At 38.8% G+C, this 12,554-nt stretch overlaps 1 pseudogene; it reads right to left on the bottom strand.

The window, feature by feature from the left end:
- Window positions 1-308: 308 nt before the first annotated feature.
- On the bottom strand, window positions 309-1,006 carry LOC129678924 (60S ribosomal protein L14-like; annotated as a pseudogene).
- Between the last annotated feature and the right edge of the window lie 11,548 nt (window positions 1,007-12,554).

The raw sequence follows: 12,554 nt of genomic DNA, 5'->3' as shown, positions 1-12,554 counted from the left end.
AAATTCCATGTTTGACCTGATTTTTAAAAAGTTCATTTTCATTATTCTTCTTTTGCACCATTACCTTTTAGAATTACTTTTGGTTTTGAAATATATGTTTTTCTACATAACTATTGATGTTTTTAATGACAATTTTGCTGATTTCCTATGTAAGTAAAACAGAAAGTCAAAGTTTAACTTTTGTCTACGAAGCAAACTGATTTTGCACTTAAAAATGCCTTTTCTGAACTACTAACAGTCTGTTGTCTACTAGATGTTTAGAAACTGAGAAACTTGATCATAGATGTTAAGCAGATCACTTTATGTTTTTATTTATTTTTATTTTTCAATATGTCAAAAAAAGCTTTATTCCCTATACAACCCCAAGCTCTCTTGCCAGCTGCCTTTGGAGCTGGTGGTTTCTGAACTGAGGCCTTCTGACCCTTCTGACCTTTGGCAGGAGGCGGCGCTGCCTTCTGAGCTGCAGCTTCTGGGCAGGGGCCTTCTGGCCTGGTCTTGTTACTTTCTAGGCTGGGATTTCAGCTTTGGCAGCAGTTACTGCTGATGCAGCTACCACAACGGCAGCCTTAGCAACAGGTGCTTTTTTGGGAAAAGCTTTCAGGATAGCGGCTCTTTTGAAGTTTCTTGACTTCTGTCCTGATTATTCTGTGTCTCGTTTTCTTTGCTTTCATGACTTTGAAACGATCGAAATCTGTCATCTTGGCTTTCCTTTCTCTGGCATCGATCTTCTTGGCCCATCCTGTGGCGACCCTTTTCGTATTGATGTCTGCGTTCTCCCAGGCTTTGCTGTAAATACTTGTGGTGGGCAGTGTGTAGTAACCTGAGGATGAAGTCAGTGAGAAGCATACACTTGACAGCATGGCCTGTCTCCTCATTCATGTGCATAGACCATCCACGAATGCCCTGTTGGATCAATAACATCTACAATGGAGACCAGCTTTCCGGTATAAGGCCCAAAGGAGACGTAGGCCACCCAGCCAGCCTCCATGAAATGCCTGAACACCATGTCAGTGATGTTCAGTGAAAAGTACAAGCAAATCACTTTAAATGTTAGTTTGGTTTGCCTATTGTGTATAGCTTTTATTTTTTTTAAGTCATGGGCTAGTTTCAAATCAGGCTTTTTGAAACGCACTTTACAGTTCCTTAACAAAAGATCTAAGGGCTTCAGGTAGACAGAAAGATTAAGGATTGTCATCGAAACTGCTCGTTATCTAGAAACTGGGAGCCTCTGTAAAATTCTATGTGATGAGACCGAAAAGATGTTGTGATGATTGGAGGAAATATCTAGTCCACAAATTAGCTCTCCTACCATTCCCATTAATGTGGCTAAACTTTACTTAAAGATGTTTAGTGACTTTGCGGTATCTGCCTCATTAGTAACGCTTCCACATGGTTTGATTGACTTCACAGTGAAAAAGTTTTCAAAATATTAAAATAAATATTATAAATGTTTATAAAATATTTATAAAATAAATATTTCAAAATATTTAAAATAAATATTATTAAAATAAATATCTTCAATTTTGGCACTGCGCGTTAGCATCTATTGTTAACACTTACTCCTAAAATTTGGCTGATTATGAGAATGTCACTAGTAATCTTAATATCCTAAACATATTTTCTCTGTGTGTTCTTTTTCCTGAATTTTGACAAATAAAATGCATTTATCGTCATGAATTCCAAAACCTCCTTTTAATGATATCTTTCTACTGTATCAATTTTATACTGGCAGAAAGGAGAATTTCAAAATGAGAAGAGTTTAGATTTTTGAAGAGTTACTAGTTACTTCATGCATCTTCCTGTAATCTTAGTTACTGGCCTATAACGTAACATGAAATTCAATCCGTATGAGGTTGTGCTTAAAAAAGTTCTATTGTTAGTTACTTAATGACAATTACGTCTTCTGAGGTTGGAGAGCTCAGTGGTTAAAAGCTCATGGTAGGCAAAATGAAACTCACCCATAGACAAAGAAGTATTGGCAACTATCAACTTCTGAAAAAGTTGATTAGTCTTCCTCATAAAGGTGTCCCCTAACTGATAATGCAATACGAAGTAGTTAGCCATAAAAAAAAAAAAAATGCTAAGCAGATTCATCAGGTTGTGTTAATGTGGTGTGCATGTGAGTGTGCCTGGAGGGCATGTGTGTGTGTGTGTGTGTGTGTGTGTGTGTGTGTGCAGATAATAGAGGCCGTGAGTATGAGAAAGCTCTAGGTGAAAACCAGTTACTCTTTTGCTGCTCAATAGATTCACTAGTAACGAATTTATGATATACTCCTAAATCAGTATTGTTCAATTTTATTTGATAAGTAGACAGCAGTTAACACAAATAACCAAAATAGGACAGCTGGCAGAGAGTGGAAGGACTTTGAAGTCCACAACACTAAATTGGATGCATATAGGAAACCCCTTCACTCAACAATCAGGAGTGTACCAGAAGATGGGGGTTGGAAGATTGAAGGAGTAAGTGGTTCTAGGTGTGTTCACAAAAACAGCAGACAGATGCATATACAAATTCACAAAGGCTGTGAGAACACACATAAGACCAGCATAAACTCAGTCCTGACATAAACCCAGCTTGGCACAAACTTTTATACCTAGCCAAGAAGCTGTGCACAACTGATATATGCCGAGACAATAAAAATCAGTTCTCTTCAACTGAGTGACACTGTGTTTAGCAACCACATTCCAGGGCAGGCCCCATCATCAGGAGTAGGTGCCCAATACAAATCGGACTGTGTTATTTTGTGTGCATATGTGTCCTTCTTTTGTTGATGTTGTTATTGGCAGTGCTACTTGTTTGTTTGTTTGTTTAAATAGAGAACAAAAGTGAAATTAGGTGGGAAGGGTTATAGAAGAGGCTCTAGAAGCACTGAGCAGAGAGAAAAGAATATGATCAAAATAAATGGTAGAAAGTCTCAAAAAACAAAAACATTAAAAAGAAAGCACGTTTCTTTTTTTATTTTTTTTATTTTTCTTATTAGTTACATTTTGTTAACTCTGTGTCCCAGCTGTATCCCCCTCCCTCATTCCCTCCCAATCCCACCCTCCCTCCCTCATCCCCTCCCTGCCCCTTTCCAAGTCCACTGAGAGGGGAGGACCTCCTCCCCTTTCATCTGACCCTGTTTTATCAGGTATCTTCAGGACTGGCTGCAATGCTCTCCTCTGTGGCCTAACAGGACTGCTCCTCCCTTGGAGGGGTGGGGAGGTCAAAGAGCCAGTCATTGAGTTCCTGTTAGAAATAATCCTTGTTCCCCTCAGTATGGGAAACCAATGGGCTACATCCAAGCAGAGGTTCTAGGTTATATCCATGCATGGTCCTTGGTTGAGTGTCAGTCTCAGAAAAGACCCTGGAAAGCACCTTTCTTATCACATCAGTACAAGAGGAATTTTTAGTAAATTTTTCTGTATTTTTATATATTTTCTCATATAATTTTTTACTTAAAATGTCTATCATAAATTGGTTGACTTATTATCTATGATCTTTCAATGTAACTTTCCTCTGAAACAGTTTTATAACTCCACCCTTATATCACAGCATAAAGAATGAATCCTTATCCAAGTTCAATGTTGCTCCTAGAAAATACATACATTATTCTTTTCAATGCAAATTTTCACTTTTTTTTTTGTTTTAAATGTTTTAAGTCTGTGTCTGGTAGTTTTCAAAGGAAAGGCCCCTCCTTTTCCCCTCCCTCCCCAACAAAACCCACCCATTCTTTTTGGAGAAGCTATTTCTTCCACTTGATTCTTTGAATTAATGACTTTTACTTAGCATTCCTATCTTTCAGATTTTTTGTAAAAATGCCTGTTATAATATCACTTCAGGTAACAACAAGTCTGCATATTTATAACTATAATAAAATTACACTTTCTCTTTATGCTTGAAATTATATGCAAGATAGACTCCACATGAAATAACGCAATAAAATAAAAATTTCTGTGACTGAAGAGTTTCTAACAGACCGCTTCTGTTCAGTAGTTGACAACTATGCATGCTACTCATTTTCAATGCAATCAGCAGTCAATCTTTTTTTGCTATTTATTCCTACTATGAGACACTAATTAAATTCCCCTTTGCCTGATTCTTTTCATATACCACATGAGTATCAGGTAAAGTCAATTTGTGAACTTATTGTCCTTGACGTACTGTAGAAGTGTTTCCAGCTGGAACTGATTATGTTTAATCTTCTTTGTTACCAGGGTAAAAAAAAATCCAAAAAGATAACAATAAATAATTGCAGCCCTAACTTTATTTAAATTCGTTCTACTACTGTTATGGAACAATGCAGATAAATAACAAAGGCTCTATCATTGTGCAAAGACTGTTCCCCCAACTGTAATTATTTTTTTGCATGAGACATAGTCCCTCTGCAGCAGGTAACAGATACATAATTTTTAAGTATGAGAAAGTGAATTGAGTCACTCATGATCCTTTGAGAAAATAAATTACAGACGGGGGAGTGCAAGCTTTTCTCTGGGTGCAGAGCCAGAGTGCTGACATCTCAGAGGGTTTGATTGCATCGATATTTGAAAAATATTTAGGCTGTTTCTTACCATAGAGCCTACAAATGTGATTCTTGTAATCTTGCTATAGTGAGCATATATTATACCCAGAGAAAATTTAATTTGTCAACATTATAAAATTTTTGATATCTTCATTTTGAATAATATAAGTAAACATATGAGTTTGATGAATATTATAAAAACAGTTATCATATGATTTAGAGCATATACAAATATAAATAGTTACATATTCATAGAGTGGGTGTATGGTTTCCTGCTCTTTTAAGGGATCTAAATAAAAACTATTTTTTAAATGGTGACAGTTGTAAGGTTATTATTTGTTTATTCTTTGGTAATATGTACAATGTATTTAAATAATCATCTATGGGTCCATTACTCCATGTTTCCCAGACTGCCAAATATTTTTAACATTTTTTGTTATGGATAGTTTTGTATGTCCCTGTGTGGAAATTTGCACGTGAGTGATGTGGGTCAAGGAATTCTGCAAAAGAAGGCAGGTTCTTGAAGCTGAAGTCATAATCAGATAAGAGTATGCCAATGTGGATGTGCTGGATAAATCCTCTCTGGTAACTATTATGCTAGGCTCTAGCTTACAAGTATAGCTGAGTACCATTAAAAACCATTTCAATGATTTTTTTAATAACTGTTTTTGGTTTTATCCCATGTCTCTGGGTTACTCAGCCTCTGGTTTCTGACCTTTCGGGCAGTGTCAGGCTTAGGTATGGACCCTCTCATTGCATGGGTCTCAAGTTGGATTAATTATTGTTTGGTCACTCCCACGAATTCTGTCCCATCTTTAACCCAGAACATCTTACATGTTAGACAAATTGAGGATCAACGTTTTTTTTTTGTGGCGGGCTTGATGTCCCAATCACTCCACTGGAAGTCTAGCCTGGTTAAGAAGATGACCAGATCAGAGTCCCTATATCACATTACTAGGAGTCTTTGCTAGGGTCATCTTCATGGGGGTTTCTATTGCATGAGGTTTCTACCTTGCCCCTGAAATGGCCCCTGATTCCCTACTCTCACCTTCTACCCCCCCCCAATTGTTATCTCCTGTTCCTATTCCTACGTGTTCTCAGTCTACCTAAAAAATTATTTTCCATTCCTAGGAAGCTCTTTGGGTCTCTCCCTGAAACCCTCCCTGTACTTAGACTCTCTAGGTATGTGGAATGTAGCATAATTATCCTTTAATTGCAGCTAATATCTGCTTATAAGTGAGCACATACCATGTTTGTCTTTCGGGATTTGGATTAACTCACACAGGATGATATTTTCTAGTTCCATCCATTTGCCAGCAGATTTCATATTATTTTTTAAGAGTGTTAAATTAGTGATTCTCCATTATGTAAATATACCAAATTTTCTTTACCCTTTCTTTGGTTCGGAGACATCTACAGGGTATATAGTTTTTAGCTATTATGAATAAAGCTGCTAAGAGCATAGTTGAACAAGTGTCTTTGGTAGGATGAAGCATCCTCTGTGTATATGCCCAGGAGTGGTATATCTGGTTCTTGAGGTTGAACTATTCCCAATTTTCTGAGTACCATTAACTTGATTTCCAAAGTGGTTATACAAGTGTACACTCCTCCCAGCAATGGAGGAGGGTTCCCCTTGGTCCAGTTCTCATAAGCATCTGCCTTCACTTGTGTGTTTTTGATCTTAGCCATTCTGACAGGTGTAAGATGAAATCTCAGAGTCATTTCGATTTGCATTTCCCTAATGGCTAAGGATGTTGAACATTTCTTTAAGAGCTTTTCAGCCATTGGAGATTCCATTTCGAGAATTCTGTTTATATCTGGGCCCCAATTTTTAATTGGATTTTTTGGTTTGTTGATGCCTAGCTTCTTGAATTCTTTATATATTTTGAATACTACCCTTCTGTCAGAGGTGAAGTTGCTAATAATCTTTTCTCATTCTATAGGCTGCCAATTTGTCCTAGTAACATGGTCCTTTGTCCTACAAAAGCTTTTCAGTTTCATGAGATATTATTTAGTAATTATTGATCTTGCACTCATACCATTGGTTTTCTGTTCCAGAAATTGTCTCACATATCAATTTGTTCAAGGCTATTTTTCACTTTCTCTTGTATCGGGTTCAGTGTATCTGAATTTATGTTTAGAGCTTTAATCTACTTAGACTGAAGTTTTGCACAGGGTGATAGATGTGGATCTATTTGCATTCTTCTACTTGTCAAGATCAAGTTAGACCAGCATCATTCATCAAAAATGGTTTCTTTTTTCCCTTGTATATTTCTGGCTTCTTCATCAGAAATCAGGTGTGTAGATTTACAGATGTGACTTCAGTTTGATTCCATTGATCAACCTGTCTGTTTCTGTGCCAACACTATGCAGTTTTTATTTCTATAGCACTGCAGTATAATTAGACATCAGAAATGGTGGGACCTCCAACAGTTCTTTTATTTTATAGTGTTATTTTAGCTCTCCTGGATTTTTTTGTTTCTATGTTTTTATTTTTCCTATAACCTTGAGCATTACTTTGACAATGTCTATAAAGAATTATGTTCAAACTTTGGTGGGTATTGCACTGAATCTAGAGATTGTTTTTGGTAAGATGGCCATTTTTACTATGTTAATCCTACCAATCCATGAGCATGAGAGACCTTCCTACCTTCTAATATCTTCTTCAGTTTTCTTTTTCAAAGACCTGAATTTTTCTTATACAGGTCTTTCACTTGTTTTGTTAGTGTTCCCCAAGATATTTTATATTATTTGTGGCTATTGTGAAATGTTGTTCCATAATTTATCTCTCAGCCAATTATTTTATTTTATATAAGATGTCTATTGATTTTTTCTGTTTTTAATTTTTTATTAGTTACACTTTATTCATTTTGTATCCTCCCATAAGCCCCTCCCTCCTCCCCTCCCCATCCCACCCTCCCTCCCCTTTCTGCATGCCACTCCCCAAGTCCACTGATAGGGGAGGTTCTCCTCTCCTTTCTAATTAATTTTGAATCCAGACACGTAGCTAAGAGTGTTTATTAGTTATAGGTGTTCTCTGGTAGAATGTTTGGGTTCCCTTATGTATACTCTTACATCATCTATAAAAGTAAGTTTTATTCACCTGATTTAATTATTATCTCCAAGGCTTATTGCCTCTGTCAGCTAACCTAGGCCTAGTCCTAGAAACTTCTAGACCCCATAAAGTCTCATCTAGGCCTAAAATGTTTTTAGCCTCTGAGACTTACTGCTGAAAAAACCGCATTTCTTGTCCTTTCTGAACTCTGTCAGACTGGTTCAACTCAGCTGTTCTGGATCAAACTCCTCTCCAAGCTGACTGATTCAATATGATTTCTCAGTTTCTCAATGAATTGCTCTGCTTGGCTTCTAACTTTTAATAATCTATTCTAATCTTCTATCTCCTTCTCATTCTCTTGCATGTTCTCTCTAATGGCCAAGAAGCACATAAAGAAATGTTCAGTATCCTTAGTTATTAGGGTACATGCAAATCAAAAGAAATCTACCATTCCATCTTACATCTCTCAAAATGGCTAAGATAAAAAACTCAAGTGACCTCACATACTGGCAAGGATGTGGAGAAAGAGGAACACTCCTCCATTGCTGGTGGGAGTGTTAACTTGTACAACCACTGTGGAAATCAGTCTGGAGATTTCTCAGAATATCGGGATAGGTCTATCTCAAGACCCAGCTATAACATTCTTGAGCATCTACTTAAAAGATGCTTTACCATTTAACAAGGACACTTGTTCAGCTATGTTCATAGCAGTTTTATTCTTAATAGTCAGAAACTGGAAATGAAGTAGATGTTTCTCTAACAAAGAATTGATAAAGAAACTGTGGTACATTTACAAAATGAAATACTACCCACCTATTAAATACAAAGACATCAGTCTCAGAAAAGACCCCTGTGCTCACATTTTTTGGTTCTATTGCTATCCTGTGGAGTTCCTGTCCTCTCCACATCTTAGCTAAGAGTGTTTATTAGTTATAGGTGTTCCCCACTTCTTACTGTTCCCCACTTCTTTCATAAGATTCCTTGCACTCTGCTCAAAGGTTGCCCGTAAGTCTCAGTATCTGCATTGATAATCTTCAGGGAAGAGCCTTTCAGAGGCCCTCTATGACAGGCTCCTGATTTGTTCCCTCTCTTCTCTTTCTTCTTATTTCCATCCTCTTTGCCATTCTGGATAGGAACTGAACATTTTAGCAAGAGTCCTCCCTCTTGATTAGTTTCTTTAGGTGTACAGATTTTAGTAGGTTTATCCTATATTATATGTCTATATGAGTGAGTATATACCCTGTGCATCTTTCTGCTTCTGGGATAGCTCACTCAGGATGATCTTTTCCAGATCTCACCATTTACCTGCAAATTTCATGATTTCCTTGTTTTTTATTGCTGAGTAATATTCCATTGTGTTGATATACCACAATTTGTGCATCCATTCTTCAACTGAGGGGTATCTGGGCAGTTTCCAACATCTGGCTATTACAAATAAGGTTGCTACAAACATGGTTTACCAAATGTTCTTATTGTGTACTTGAGACTCTTTTGGGTATATGCCTAGGAGAGGTATAGCTGGATCTTGAGGAAGCGCTATTCCTAGTTGTCTGAGAAAGTGCCAGATTGCTTTCTAGAGTGGTTGTACAAGTTTACATTCCACCAGCAGTGGAGGAGGGTTCCCCTTTCTCCACAACCTCTCCAGCATGTGTTGTCTCTTGAGTTTTAAGACCCATGCACAGATGTAGCCCATGGCAGTTCAGTATCCAAGTGGGTTCCATTGTAATAGGAACAGGGACTGTCTCTGACATGAGGGGGAAGCAGCATTACCAGGCCACAAAAGAAGACACTGCAGCCACTCCTGATGAGACCTAATTGGCTAGGATCAGAAGGAAGGAAAAGAAGACCTCCCCTATCAGTGGACTTGGGGAGGGCCATGCATGCAAAGGGTGGAGGAAGGGAGGGATTGGGACGGAAGGAGGGAGGGAACCACAGGGGGGATACAAAGTGAATAAAGTGTAATTAATAAAGAATTAAAACAAAACCATAATGCAATTTTCGGGCAAAGAGGTGGACCTACAAAAGGTCATCCTGGGTGAGGCAACCCAGACCCAGCAAGACTTGCATGGTATGTATCCACTTACAGGTAGATATTAGCCAGAAAGTACAGTATAACCATGCTACAATCTCTAGACCCAAAGAAGCCAAGGAGGGGGCAAGGGAGAATGTTTGAACCTCACTCAGAAAAGGAAATTAAATAGACATCTGTCTGTGGTAGATGTAGGGAGGATGCGGGTAGAAGTACAGGTGGTGAGGGTAACTGTGGTGGGAATCAACTTCAGAGAGAGTACCACTAGGACACCACAGGGAAAGAAAGCAGAAATCTGTGTATGTGTGTGTTTGGGGGGGGGGATCTCTGGGACATGAGAGGTTTCTGGGAGTCTATGCAAATGACCCTAGCTTAGAATCCTGGTAGAGAGGATGTGAAGCCCGAAATTGCCACCTCCTGTTGCTAGGTGGGACTTCCAGTGAAAGGAAGAGGACACAAACCCATCCATAAAACCTTTGACCCAAAATCTGTCTTGCCTTTTATATACGCAAGAAGTGTAGGGATAAAGATGGAACAGAGGTTATGGAAATGACAAACCAATGACCAGCCCAGTTTGAGACCTACCCATGGGATAGAGCAAGCCCATGACACTGTAACTGATACTCTTCTATGCCTGCAGACAGGAGCATACCATAACTGTCTTATGACAGCCTTCACCCAGCAGCTGATAGAAACAGATGCAGGAACCCACAGCCAAACAATAGGCTGAAATCAGGGTGTTTTGGGAGATCAGTGGGGAGAAGGACTGAGGGGGCTGGAAGGGTAAAGGACACTACAAGAAGACCTACAGAGTACACTAATCTGGGCCTATGAGGGCTCATAAAGACTGGACCCCTTACAAAAGAGCATGGGTGGGTTGAACCTTGACCCCTACACAGATGTAGCAGATGTACAGCTTGGTCATCATGTGTGTTCCCTAACAATTAGAGTAAGGGCTATCTCTGAACCTGTTTCCTGCCTCCAGATCCCCTTTTCCTAGGAAGGCTGCCTTGTTTGGCCTCAGTGAGAGGTGTTATGCTTAGTCTTGTTAGGACTTGAGGTGGCTGGTTGGGTTGGAACTTCTTGAGCAACCCCCTTCTCTAAGAAGAATGAGAAGAGGAGTGGGGAGGGTTGGTTTAAGGGTGGGACTGGGGAGAGAGGAGGAAGGGGGCTGGAATCAGTCTGTAAATTGATTAAATTTTAAAAAGAATAGAAATACAGAACATTTTAATTTACCCTGCTACAGGAATTTCTAAATATTTGTTCATTTCTTTCTATGTTACTAACATTACCTTTTATAGACAAGAATTAAAACATCATACTCTATATCCTAAATATGTAAAGTGAATGTATAATTGTAAAATTTTCAGTTAAACATAAATAAGCATAAAAATAAAAATAAGCATAAAGTGCTTTTTGGAAGAAATAGAGATTCCTACATCCCCCATCTTTTTAAAATATTTTTATTTTATTATTTTAATATGAGTTACAGTTTATTCAACTTATATCCCAACTGTAGCCAATTCCCTCATTCCCTCCTAATCCCACCCTTGCTCCCTCATTCTCTCCCTGCCCCTTTCCAAATCCACTGATAGGGGAGGTGCTCCTCCCCTTTCATCTGACCTTAGCTTATCAGGGCTCATCAGGACTGGCTGCAATGTACTCCTCTGTGGTCTAACAAGGCTGCTCCTTCCTGGGAGGAGCATGAGAGGCTCCTGGGAGTCTATGCAGATGACCATAGCAAAGAATCCTAGTAGAGAGGATGTGGAAGCTATACTGCTTCTAGTTATATGCCCCAAAATGCTCTACCCTACAAGAAGGATACTTGCTCAACTATGATCATAGCAGTTTTATTTGTAGTAACCAGAATCTGGAAACAATCTAGATGCCCCTGAACTGAGGAATGGATAAAGAAACTGTGCTACATTTACACAATGGAATACTACTCTGCTATTAAAAACAGGAAATCATGAAATTCACAAGCAAATGGATAGGACTAGAAAAGATCATCCTGAGTGAGGTAACCCAGAAGTAGAAAGACATACATGTTATGTACTCACTTATAAGTGGATTTTAGCCAGATAGTGCAAGATAGACATACAATAATTCACAGACTCAAAGATGATAAGTAACAAAGAAGACCCAAGGGAGGATGCTTAAATCTCACTCAGAAGGGGAAGTAGAATAGACAGCAGAAGTGCCCGAAGAGAGGGAAGAAGATGGGAGCCTAGCATAGCTGTCTTCTGAAAGGCTCTACCCAGCAGTGGATCAAAATAATTGTGAGACTCAGGGAAACATTGGGCAGAGCATAGGGAGTCTTATGGAGAAGTGAGGGGAAGGATAGAAAGACCTGGAATTGCCAAGAGTTCCACTAGAAGACCAACAGAGCCAACTAAGTAGGTCCCAGAGAGGCTTGTGGAGACTGAAACACCAACCAAGGACCAAGCATAAACTGGAGCTAGACCCCCTACACAGATGTAGCAGATGCTATGAAGCTCGGGCTTCATGTGGGTTCTCTAGTAAGAGGAGAGGCATGGAGGCGGGATGAGAGGGTTGTCTCTGATATAGACCCTGTTGCCTACTTTTATCTTTCCTCTTCCTGGGTCTGCCTCACCTGACTACCAGGGAAGAGGAAGAACTTAGTCCTGATATGACTTAATGAAATGGAAAGGGATTAGGGTTCCCCTTATCTGAGGAAAAGGGAAATGGTGATGGGGGAAAAGGGAGGGAGGTGGGACCAAAAGGAGATGAGGGATGGGGTTACACTTGGGATGTAAAATTAATAAATAAATTAATTAAAATTAAAAAATAAATAAAAGCCATTTTGTTGTTGTTGTTAGTTTGTGCTGCCTAGTGGAGTCATTGACTCATAAGATAGCTAAATTTGAATTATATGTAACTACTGTACATTATATTAATTATATATATGCATTATATATCTGTTACCTCATTCAGAGTTATTGTTTCA

Source organism: Psammomys obesus, unplaced genomic scaffold (assembly GCF_907164565.1).
Source record: "Psammomys obesus unplaced genomic scaffold, mPsaObe1.curated_primary_1811, whole genome shotgun sequence".
Lineage (NCBI taxonomy): Eukaryota > Metazoa > Chordata > Mammalia > Rodentia > Muridae > Psammomys > Psammomys obesus.
This window is presented reverse-complemented; position numbering and strand designations above follow the sequence as displayed.